General features: G+C 39.1%; 1 protein-coding gene across 2 annotated transcripts in view; it reads right to left on the bottom strand.

Annotated features, from left to right (window-relative positions):
• Positions 1–13,086, bottom strand: part of LOC108091958 (eukaryotic translation initiation factor 4E type 2) — a 46,164-nt gene that overhangs the window by 24,920 nt on the left and 8,158 nt on the right. The gene's annotated exons all lie outside the window — the stretch shown is intronic.

The raw sequence follows: 13,086 nt of genomic DNA, 5'->3' as shown, positions 1-13,086 counted from the left end.
AAAATGAAGAAGAGGCAAAACCCGAGCAAGGATCTACAGGGGTAAAAAATTTTTATTGCCCTGCCTGAATAACCGAAAGTGGCGTTGTCAGCAGCACCAGCAGAAAAAGGCATAAGCAAAAGATTTGCTCCTGCACCCCAAAACCAAATTAAAGACTGGTGGCCCCCTTCGAATCGGTGGAATAACACGGAAGGGGAAAATATCTGGGATGGAAGAAAGCAACATAAAAGTGAAGGGGAGCTAAAAAAAACACAAACAAGACGTGAGCCAGATAAGGAAAAAGTAGATAAAGCTATAGCTGAAAACCAAGCAGGGAACGCTTGATTAAAAGAAAGCCAAAACTAAGAGGTTTCTGCAGAAAGGAAAAACTTTATGGTGAACCATAAAATAGTAAACACCCTGTTGGCAAAAAGCATTGTCTACTTTTTGATGGCCAGTTGAAATTTATTAGGTGAATAAAGTTTCAAAAACAAATGTTTACTTTTAATATCTAAAAATAACAAGTAGTTTTAATAAAAGTCGCCAAACAAAATAATGTTGATGATGACCTAAGCATAACAAATACGTTTGTTTCCAAGATTTATGATTCTCTTTTCTAAATTAAAACAAATTGCCAAAGTCAAAGTCAAGGAAACATATATATGTATATAAAAAAACCCACGATAATCATGATTGACATGGTAACAAGCTGTCACCCCAGTTGCCTCAGCCCACAAACCGATTTCATCCAGCGTTTATAACGAATGCAAATGCAATAAAGAGCGCCGAGAGATCCAGAAAATTGTTTGCACGCCAATTTAATTTATTAATTTATCCAAGGAGCCCAAAACAGCCGCAACGACAAGAAACAATGAGGGGTAAAAGCTACAAATAATACGAATAAATAGATAAGCAAATAAAGTGAGATGGGAAGGAATCTCTTTGCATTTCATTTATCTCTGTGGGTCGGGTTTTTATTCGGATATTTTTTGATTCTCTTTGGGATAAGCCTGCAAATTTGATTAAATGGCGTGTGGGAAAAACCGCTGGGGATTCTCAAGCAAACTTGTTTTTTTTTGTGACTTTTAAAGATGCATCTTGAAGGGGAATTTACTTTTTTTTTAGAATTTCAGAGAAATCTTATAAATTTTTCTCATGAAAATCATTTGAAAATTCCCCGAAACTGAAGTAGTCTTGAGATGATTATCCGGTCTTAAGTGTAACTCATAATATCGTCGCAATTTCCTTGCTTTTCTCGTTCTCGTTCCCTTCAAGCTTCAGAGGACATAAGCGCCACGGAATTGTGCTTTTTAATGACGGCGTTGACGGCCCCCAACGACGTTTATTGTAAATGATGCACAAATGCCGCTTTGGGGGAACAGGCGACGCCACCATCATCATCGTCGTCGTCATCGCTCTGCAATCCCTCCTCCTTTCGGCTTACTCCAAATTTGTGTTGCACTTGAAGCAACTTTATGGGGCTCTACAAGCCCCCAATTCCATTTGGCCCAAATTAACGTTAAGCACATTAAACTACCAGAGTAACAAACAATAAAGCGAAGAAAAATAAAGCTTATTTCGTTCTGCAGCTGCAGCAAGTACGATTAGCATTAACAATTCCATTAAGAACATCCAAACACAGCCGAAAGAAAAACACAGTTCTCAACTCGAGATGCTCCAAAATCCTTTCTTGACAGGAAAAGTCGGCGACAAAAATAAAAAAAAAGGACAGAAGAGTGTATAAAATAAAGTCTTTCTTAAAGCCTACGGGATGACAGCTGTGGTTAAGGCCAAAAAAGATCTCATTTAAAGGGAGTTAAGTGTAGGAGAATTATTTATAAAAGTTATTAAGTTTCGAATTTTACTACAATAAAACATTTTTCATGTTTATACATAAATTTCCCAAATGAATCACCTCCCAAAATAATGAATATAAATTATTTTAGCCCACTTGGGTATGATAAAAACAACTTTCAGTTTTTGGCTTTTATGCACTTCTATATCAAGGGGTTTTATGAACCATTTATAATCAGCAAAATGATTAAGTAGAAGGCCATTTCTGGGGTTATTTTCCTGGTGGCTGGCGCATTTGTAAATTTACATTTGCTGACAACTGAAAGTCATTTGGCTCCGAGAAAGCTCATAAAAATCGGGCGAAACAACAACTCCAATTCAATGCCGTCATCGCCCAACATTATCAACACTAAGGGGCGTACAAAAAAAAAAAAAAAAAAAAAAAACCAAACAAAAAGCAAACTAAGTCTAAGGTGACAGACAATAAAGAAAAAGTCGTTAAACAATTTGATATGCCCTGGCCTTGAAGAGCTGGAACATTAACGAAATGAAGGTGGATTGGTAGAGAAACACGAGACAAGAGACTCAGACTCAAACTTTTAGCCAACAAGCGTTGGCAGTTTGCGAGCTGGTCTAAACCGGGTCTATGACATAAAATTTCTCGCTTTACTGTTTGCTTTGTGATTTTTTCATTGTTGCTGTTGTTGTTGGTGTTGTTGTTGTGTGTGCTTTCTCAGGCTGAAATAAATGCAAATTAAGAAGAACAACAAAAATGGTTTAAAGATAAGCAATGACAATGACTGCGACTGTTAACCGCTGGAGGAGCTGGCTCACCCAGAAATGAACTTCCAATTTCAAGTGAAATTCCATTATGTAATGAGCGAGGGCCTCGGGCAGCGAAGACAGGTGATGGTGGTGGTGGTGGCCAATAAACCGTAGTCAGGTGGGCAAACTACACCTGCGGCAGAGGCCGGGCATTTGGGCATTTGAACTTCCTCAGCCGAAAGGAGAGTTCAACAAACTGGGTCGGGCTTTCCTATAGTCAGTTGGATTTCGTGGATGGGTACACTTTTTGGAAAGTTTGCCAACTTTTTCTCTACTAGTTGAAATTTATTTCGAATTTTCATCCTATTTAATTGATATACAGTTTAACTTTTGTGTACCAAACTTTTCCATATTGAGTTCAGTCTGCTATTTGGAAATCTGTATTATAAAAAGTTTCTTAAAAAAAAAAAACATTTTCCAGAAGCTTCTTTTTTTCGGCTTCGATAAATATTTCGAATTTCCAATTAACAAAGGTATTGACTAGTCTGTCCGATTTAAAGCGATGCAATCAGAAATCCCAAGTAACCCCATTATCCAGCTTAATCAACATATTGCGATTTAATCGACGACACACATACATATAGGGAACTTAATACCCAAGGCAAACTTTATTTAGGATTGTGTGGGCGGGGATGTTTAAGCCATCGCCGACTGAACAGGTCAATCATCCCTGGACTGCGCCTTACACACATACACAGATACACACACAAACACATACTCATTCGCCATCTGCCAGCCATCAATCAATCAATTGCAGTTTACACATTGACATGCAATCCACAATGCGGCATCTGCTCCAATCGAACGGGGCGTGATCTATGGGTAACATATAGCCGACCCAACATTATGTTGCATACAAGAGGCCCGCTGCTCTGGGTTTGATTAATTCCAATGGCACCGAGCAAGCAGCCCCCAGGCAAATAAAAATAAATTTAGTGCCAAAAGTAATTGTGCCCAAAGGACACGAAAAAAAGGCAAAAGGCAGAAACGGCAACAGGAACAACAAAAGCGGCAAGCGCAGCAAAAATAATTACAAGTCATGAACACAGATAGCTAAAATGACGCGACGGAAAAGGCTACAAAAATTTCCGACAACGCTCACAGATCCTGTGGCGGTGAAAAGGGAAGGACGAACTGCAGCCGACTCCCTCGCACTCGTTAGCTCAACTTTTGTGTTAGCACAGAAAAAGTTTCCGAGTGTGTAAGCACTGAGAAAAAACACGGGCTGGTTAAACATCATTCGAAAATGTAATGAAGGCCAATTAAAGAGCAAACTTTGTAGAACTTTCCTATGACTCACTTTTCGAAGAGCAGATAGCAGTGAGCCCCCTTTTTATTTTCTGTGTATATTTGTGGGTGGAAATTTATCTATCCTAAGGCCTTTTGGCAGCCAGAGATGTTAGGAAAACTAATTAATAGCGCATTTTATTTGGTGCCTGCCCCAAAAGGCAAGGAAACTGTCCCTCTCCGTTTCATTCCCTCTTCCATTGTATATGACAAATAATGTTGAAATTAAATGATATGCCTGCAGCGATAAGTGAGTGTTGTGTTCTATCTGCTTTTATGGGATAATGCCGGGGAGCCGTAATCTCCAGCCAAATCCGAAGCCACATTAGTGTCGGAAAGTCCAGAGCAATTCAGGAAACGGGCAGCCAAAGGGGGTCGGCATCGATTTGGCTGACCAGTAATGCGATTGTCTGCACGGAAAGTGGAGGGAACGGCTAACCAGTTTGGGGATTCGACCACCCATGTGATATACCGCCTAGTTAAGTGCCGGCGATTCAAATAAATTGGCCAACTTAACTAGACAATCGCAGCGTGAAATAAATCCCTAAAATCGAAGCCACCACCAAATGAATAATTAAAATGCGATTATATTTTTATTCAAAGTTATGGTTACAAAGATATAAAACAGGTAAATCTCTCTTAAATCTCATTGAAGGTTTAAGCTTATTTATTTCATCAATAACCTACAAATTTAACCATAATAAACCTTCAACAAATATCATAAACTTTAAAAACTAAAAAGACAACGTATGAGTGATATTGGAATATGCAACATGGCGTATGAGTAATAGTTTGTTGGAGTTCTTAAAATTCAAATTTTCTTTTTTTTATATTTTTAGTAATTTGATCACGTTCATATCCACTCACTTCACACGGGATGTAAAACCCAGAGTCAGAAAGAACAAAAAACGGTAATCAAATCATAAAACGCAAAGGCAGGATAATAGCGGGTTATCCGAGGTGAGTTTTGGGTTTGGGTGAGCTGGGGAAGATGAGTTTTTAACTGAAGGGAAAGGCCAGCCGTTATGAATATTTAGTTTCGGTAATTTTTTTCTTCCGTCTGTTGGTTTCTTAGTGTGCGTGTGTCTGAGTTTAGTTTTGTATGCCGTGTGGAAATTAACACAATGCCACAAAAAATGACAATTCAAAGGCTCGAAAAAGAGAGGAAAAAGACAACCGAGAGAGGTTGAGAGAGTCAGCCACAGAGAGCGCCCTGCGCAGCGAGCGCCAAAATACTGTTGCCTAACCCAAGGGGTGCATGTGCGTGTGTGAGACTCTTTGTGTGCGTGTGTGTGTGCGGCTTTTGATTTGCCACAGCTGCGACGTCAGCAGCGCTGCTTGGATCCTTAGATCCTGTGTCCCTTGGGAGCTCTGTCGCAGCGCTGTTTCAGCGCTGCCTGTCGCCGCGTCGCTGTTAAAAATAGCAAGCGAAATGGATTAGTTGGCCTAAGCCCCAAAGCGAAAAGGAAGGAAGAGCAGTACAAAAAGGAAACGCAAAACGGCAAAACGGAAAGCCGAAAAGAGCGAAGTGCGGCGCATGTGTGTATGTGTGTGTGGAACTTGTTTTTGCCATTTTTGTTTCACTCATTTTGTTTCTTTTTTTCTGGTTTTTTTCGACTCCCCGTGTTTGTTGTGTACAGTTCTGTTTGACATTGTGACCGACTGAAAATGACGACGATGATGATGCTGTTGCTGCTCTCTCCCTCTTAACCTCTTTTCTCTGCTCCCTCTCTCTTACTCCTCCTCCTTCGAACATGTGTGTCATGTGAATGAATTTTACAACATGGTAACGGCATTTCAGCAGGCCCAAATCCAAATCCTTTAAGGCCGCCTCCGAAATATAAGCAAAGCAACAATAAAATATGACGTAAGCCACAAAAACCAAAAGCTACTCTCTTATTAGTACACAGAAAGAAAAAAATCATAGTTATGACAAATAAATAAACAACTAAATCTTTTGTGTCTTTTCTCTTGTTTTAAGTTTAAATACATGTTGAAAGAATAAGCAATCCCTATAAAATAATAAATATAAATTCGTGGATTTTTTAAGAAGATTTTTTAACAAGAAAATGTTTGGTCAGATTAAATACAACTTTTGTTTTTTAGTCCAACAGATTCCTTATCTCCATCTTTTGTTTCCTTTAGTGTACACACGCCCATAACTCCCTGCTGCTAAAAGACGCTGACACACATCATGTTTTGACCACCCAACCCACTCCATTTGGCCACCTTGTTGTTCACTTTTTGTATTTTACGCACAAAGGACTTGAAGGGAAGGCAGGAAGGAAGTCGACACAGGCATGTCCCTGCTGCTGCCACGCCCCCAGGAAGGAAACGCCTTGGACAAATTGTCCCACAAGTCGGCGGCAGAGGGCTAAAACCACAAACGCACCACGAGCAAAGAAAAAATTACTTAAAAGATAACTTTTATATAAAACGAAGAAAGTGCGAGTACAAAAAATGTTGCTGTAAAAAATGTATGCTTTTATGGGGATCCTTGTGGTTACGAGGATAATGAGGCGTATACGCAATGCGGGCTTAAATGGGATTTAAAGCGGAAGTTGCAGGGTATCAAGAAGGTAGTTTGATCAGCAGGAACAATTTTAGTGTTTAGCTGAAACTACTGTCTTCTTATTTGCCGTAATGACATGATATAGCAGCAATTGAAATTTGTACATTCAAAGCTGATATATAACTTATTTTGATTTAACTACGTTATGATCTAATCCACTTAACTATAGTTACCCATTGCAATATCCTGGAAAAGCGTCCAGTCCAAAATTGCTCGAGGGCAGCTCGTAAAAGCCTTCCCCACAAGGCTGCACAGCTGGACAAGCTTGTGGTCGAGGGGAGCCTGATGAAACGGATATGGCTTATTGCCCGAGGACCGGAGTGCAAGAAAACAGCGCTCAGCAATTAATTAATTCTCGACCTGGAGTTTATCATATCATCGGACGCGATTTAATATTCAAATGCAATCTAATTAGCCGGCTGAATATCTCAGGAATTGCCAGTGACATTTCAAGGCCATTGGCAACCGCAGCGCGGCATTCACGTTTAATTGCGAGCGCAGGGCGAGGGTACAACAATGAAGACATTAACACCCGTCATCGCTTGAATGCAATCCGCAATTTAATTTTATTATACAATCGCAGTCGCAGCTCCCACGACCCACAACTCTTAAAGCAGTATCCCCCAAAGTGCACGGGCGAAATGTGCGCAATTCTCCAAGCGGATGAATGAATGGTTTGGGGGCATGTAGAGTGCTGGTAGTGGTGGTGGTGGTGGTGTTGCACATCCAAAAGATACCAAAAAGAAATTTCCCTCGATTCGTGTCGAGGGTGGTGAGCTGTTGAAGCTTTTGTGGGGCAATCAAAGGATGTAAAGGGAATATAGGGGCGTATAAAGGAGTGGGTAATGCTTTCGCGATACCCTAGAAGAGTTTTTCTGGCTCTGCATACATACGTCTGATCAAAGATTTTAAATCACTTTAAAATGTGTCTAAAAGAATGCAATAAAAATGCGAGTACAAAATACAATTTCCAATAAATTCATAATTAATTTGTCTTACTATTTAGTTCGAGTTCCATGACAAACCCCAATAAACCCAGTAACATCATCAAAAGCGAACAAGACATTGCAGTTTTCCATTCATTCATGAAAGAGAAGTTTTTCGCAGCCAACTCGAAGGATGAAAATGGGAAAAAGGCTGCAGGGGAAAGGCACGTGGAAAACTAACAAGAATGCTGGATACCATAAGCAACTGGCGACTGCACACTGAGAGGTTATGTCAGCAATTGAATCAGCCACAGAACCATAAGAAATTCACTTTCTCCGTCTCTGTCACTCCCACTGCCTGCTCCTTCCTTCCTTCTGATTGCCGTTATGCGGTTTAGTTAATGTAGCTCATGTTTTTGTTGCTGTCCCTGTCACTGATGTCGCTGCTCCTTATTACCCGCTGTGCAGAGAGCAGAAGGAGCAAAGCAAGAGCAGCAACAGGAACAGGAATACCAAGACAACCGCCGCGAAGAAGATGGGGTGGCAAAAGGCAAAGTGCAAAAGTTGAAATTACGTCAAATGAAATTATGTGCACGCCTTGTAGTATGCAACGGAAATTTTCATGGCTTTTCTTTTACGTCTTAAAAATTAGATGCCCTTTCACTTTTTTCGACATATAAAAAGGATTTAATGCCAGCTAAAAAGTATTTAATAATCTTGATTTATTTCAGGTCAAGTATTTACAAAAGTAAGCGCTATGACTTTATGTCTTTCAAAATACCTTCAGAGATTTGCAGAGTATTTTGCCTGACTTTGTTAATGGCTGCAGCATCTCTCTCTTTTGCAATCCTTCTTATTTGCCTAGGGTTAACAATGTCAAGCCCATTTGTCAGTGACTTGCAGGAGTTGATGACGCCTTTGGGTAGGTTTTTCATTTTTCTTGCCAGTTTGCCGACCACCGAGTGCGGACCTCCGAGGAGAATCGGAGTCTGGCAACTTGGGATCCTGGCCAGCTGTGCTTGGCCACACTACTGTTGCTTTTCCGCCCGGTTGGGCAGTTGTCCAATATTTTTTTTTGAGCCAGATGCTGGTTTGCTACGCTTCCGCTCCTTCCTATGTATCCTTCTTCAGTTACTTCTCTTTGACAACGGTAATTACTCGGTGCTTTTTCGTTGATTGCGATTCCTGCACCTTCTTCATTGCCTTTTTTCTGCTTTTTGTTCACCTAACAACTGCGAAGATGCAAATTTTTGCACTTGCGAGGAGAAATTCGTGAACAGTGAACAAGTTAATTAGAGGAAGCAGAAGGCAAAGTGGGTGGTTTGGAAAATAGCAAAAGGTGCCAATCAGTGAACAAATAAAACCACGCAAAATTAGCTTTTTGTTCAGTTTGTCAAGTTTTTCGAGAACTTTAAGTCAACAATAAGTTTTAAATATGCATACATGACTAACAAACCCTTAAATTGATCAGCTCGATAACATTTGACTTTTAGTTGCATGATGATTCATCTCTGGATTTATTTTCTTTTAAATAATGAAAGCAACAGTGATCAACCTTTATTTATTCATGCCATTCATAACTTTCGTTCAAAACTATTTCGTTCCCATTCAGTCTAAAGCAAAATGGGAGAAACCAGGTTACACAATTAAATATTTTCAGACGTCTGAGCGAACACGTAACCAAGCGCTAGAAGTTCATTTAATTAAAGGTAAAACCGTTCGACGCAACCATTAATATTTATGGTCTCAACCTTTTCACTCTTTCTTTTTTACTCACGCTTGGTTAAATGGCATTTCTTCGTCTTTGTGAGCCAACTTAAAAAAGGAAATTGGAGATGAAACGAAGCGCATGGAATTTAAATGTGAGAATTCCAGTTTTCTTTTTATTTTTGTTTTCTTCGCAATTTTGCGTCGGAGCAAAAACAACAAAAGGGAGAAAATATGAAAATTCGCCAGTTGCCTGGCTCAACCTTGGAAATGGGAAACACTTTCAACCCTTTCGGTGGTTAAGGGAACAACAGACCTACCAAACAAACCACCCACATCGTATTACTGGGTCAGGTTGTCCTCGGGCCTCCCATTTGGTTTTTCCCCACCGCTCGTTAACTGCCCAGCAGAACTCATTTCATGTTGTTTTTTGTCTTGCCACTGCAGCAGCATTAAATACACATATAATTTGGCCAAAAAAAAAAAAAAAGGGGGCAGGTGGGTGTGGTCATGAGGCAGGCGTATCTGATGTTGTTTTGGGAGTACATAAAAGTAGGCGAATGAACTCTTTCCGCAAAACGAAGAAAAACCCCTCGAAAAAAGGGTCAAGCCACATGTATTAAAGTACTTTTTGTCTGAATACCCTTCAGGCTAAGAACGAATCAGAGTTCAGTTGGTTTTACTACCAGAACTTATATAAAAATAAATGTAATGCCTTCTGTCTGGATCAAAAGTTTATGTTGAAATAACCGTTTAGAGAAATATCTAAATATATTTCAGTAATCGTCAAACATAAGCTGCAAAATTTTTAAAGGACTACAATTCATGTTCACCCAATAATATTTTGAAAAGCATATTCAAAAGTTTTGTGAAAATTTAATTATGTTTGTGGGATTACATATTCATTTTATAGCCCATGAAAATTTGTTGTTCGACAAAACTCTAAATTAATTTTGCTGGCTTAACAAAATCTACGCCCACGATTGTGTATGTGTGCTTTTTGACCAGTTGGATGGCCCCCTCGGGTCATATTCAAGTCCACCTCGAACCCAACCCTCTTCTCTACACACCTCTGAGCTCAGAAACTCATCTGACGTGCCATGAAATTTGTTTTCAATTAACAAATTGTTTCGCAGCGACGACAAAAATCGATATCTAAGCCTTTTTCGAGCTCCTACCATTTTGTGCTCTTCTAATTTTGGCTCGTGAATAAAAATCTATGGTTTTTAGGAAAATTGATTCCTTGCCAAAGGTATCTTGCGTTTGTGCACAGGGAGAAACAAATAAAAGTTACTTTGTTTGAGAAAATTATACTTATCATATTACAACTCTGTTAAATCGATTTCTTTAGGCTAAGTCACTTTAAGCTTAAAGTTTAATCAGAACAAACTTTCCAAAGCTGGTTTTCTGAGAAAAACCGTAATAGATAAATTTCAAGAATTCGGATGTGAAAAGGGAAGGAAACGGGTTGCAGGATGCAGGATGCAGGCTTCCGTTTTTCCTTTGTGCATACGAGATATTCCTACATGGTCAGAGCATCAAGAAAAACGAAACTTTAGAGCCCTGCAAATCAAAAAGTTTTCAAGTTGTCGAGAGCATCTTGGCAGACAAGTTTCAACATTTAACATGACAATGACGATTCTGAAAAAACTTCGCACATCCGAGATGAGATAAAGTGCCCCACTCATTCAAGTTCACATAGATATTACATGTACTGGATATTCATTAGGTTCGTAAAAATGACTTCTCCTTGTGAATCAATAAATCAACGCGTAGGCTGACAGCTACCGACAAAAAAATGTAGTCATAAGCCGGTAAGATTTGTGACTCACCAAAGTTGAGATACGAAAATAAAAAAGGAGGAGAAGAGGAAAGCAAAAAATCACAAAAACTCCCACATCGCAATTGAGGAAAAAAATGACTCTTTGGATTTGGCGAGCCATCAAAATAATAGTGGATAGGCAGACAAATAAATACATAGAAATAAAAGCGGATGGCAAGTGGAAAAAATAGATAAATATATAAATTGAATTCATGACTTGCAGATATATGTACTGCAAGGGGGCGTGGCACTGCAGTGGTGTCATCAAACTCTGCTGGCAGAAAAGAACAGAAGACTGACACAGGGCCAAAACGAAACAGAAATAGTTGTAGTCGAGCCAGGAAATACCTTTTAAAATAGCATTTCTAATTTTGCAAACCATTATTTTTCTAGTATCATATTTGTTTGACATATATTAGTCAACAAATAACAATTGTTCAAGCACAAACATTCTATGGATTTCTTAAGTACTGTATCTTTAAGTAGTCGTAAAGTAATCAACATGCCTAAACTACCTCTCATTGAAATGGTAAAAGCTGCGGGCATTTTTGCCACATGCGGGCCTGAGAACAAAAAGGCAAACAAAAGCCATGTGATAGACTACAAGGTAAAAAGGCAAAGACATTGAAAAAATAGTTACATGCGAATGCGGCGATGGGGGGACGTCACTCAAGGGCTGAACTTTTAATTGCATTCGTTGAAGAACTTGTGGTATCAGTCGGATTCTACGGGCAAAAGGAATGAAGTGAAGAACTGCCCACACTACTGTTATCTTTGGCACTGATAGACCATTATCAAGTGATAACACTGATGACTCATTTGTTTGGTTGGACACCTCATCGCCTTTGGCGTGGCTACGTTTAGTTTGTTTTTTTGTACAACTCCAATAAATCGCTTAATAACTAATTGGGACACAATGTAAATAAATTTGTATCGCCTCAAGCGTCGGCGAGGAAGCACACTTTTTATCAGTGCATGCGCCTATGATAAATTGAAGAGCCACTTGGGAGGCGACGGGAACCAAAGTGGAAGGTCGCTGGGTGAAAAGCGATGACTCAATTCAAAAGCCTACATTCTGAATCGGGGGAGGCGCGAACTCTCTGCATGTTCGACTCACATTAGAGGGGCGATACTCGCTCAGCTCGTTCTGAATACGCTGACAGGAAGTGATGGGGAAAACGAAATGAAATGAAATGATACATGATAAACGGCGTATAATATACGAAACTTTCACAGATGGATAATGCTTTCAAATTAAACACGCAACTGGCACGATATCGTGCTCTCCCAAGGGGTCATCGTATAAAAAGTTACACAGAATTAATCAAGTCTATATTTAATAATAAGCCTATGGCATAAAAGCTTCATTTCAAAGCAAACCCATAAATAATTAAAAGTACTTCTCCAAAACTTCACAAGTTGCGGTTTTATAACCAGCTAAAAAATAAAGTCATATCTGGGATTTCAGGCATTTGGTTAACCAAAAGCAAAAGTGACTCGATACGAATGGTATGAGATCATCAACGTCAAGATGCTTTTATTATAAGTAACAAACAAAAAAAACAAACCAAACAAATAAACGCCATAAATTTATTTGAATTCGCTTGGATGACGAAAGTGCAAAAAATATGCGAGTGAGACATACAAAATAGGGCTTTCTGCAGCCTCCGTAATTAATGACAAATCAAGTGCATTCACTTAGTAAAAAAATACAATAATCTCAACTGTCTGTTTAATAGGCTAATAATGTTATTAAAGAGAAAGAGAACTTTTTATAGAAGCATTTATTATTATTGTACTATAAATATTCATTATCTCGTCAATTGTCCATATCCCATTTAGTTAAAGAGAGTGTGTATTAATTAAACATTTTTTTAATGACACCTAGATGAAAAGAGCCGACCGGCAGATAGATGGAAATGAAAGCGACATGGAAGAAAAACTAATGGAGCAGAACGGCATTAAATTCAATATACTTTAAGCATGAGTTACAATTGGTTTTTCTAGGCTGTAGAAAAACCGCTTCCCAAATACAAAAGAATTACGTATAAAAATGTATTTTTCAAGGTTTTGTGGATCAAGCGCAGATTTCAAATACAATATACCCAAGTAATCGAGGGTATGGGATATAATTAGCTTTTCTTTGTTTTGCTTCATTCGTTTGCCAAGATCTT

This window comes from Drosophila ficusphila, unplaced genomic scaffold (assembly GCF_018152265.1).
Source record: "Drosophila ficusphila isolate 14025-0441.05 unplaced genomic scaffold, ASM1815226v1 contig_791, whole genome shotgun sequence".
NCBI classification, from domain to species: Eukaryota; Metazoa; Arthropoda; class Insecta; order Diptera; family Drosophilidae; genus Drosophila; species Drosophila ficusphila.
Note: the sequence above shows the minus strand (reverse complement) of the source record. Positions and strands in the feature narration are given on the sequence as shown.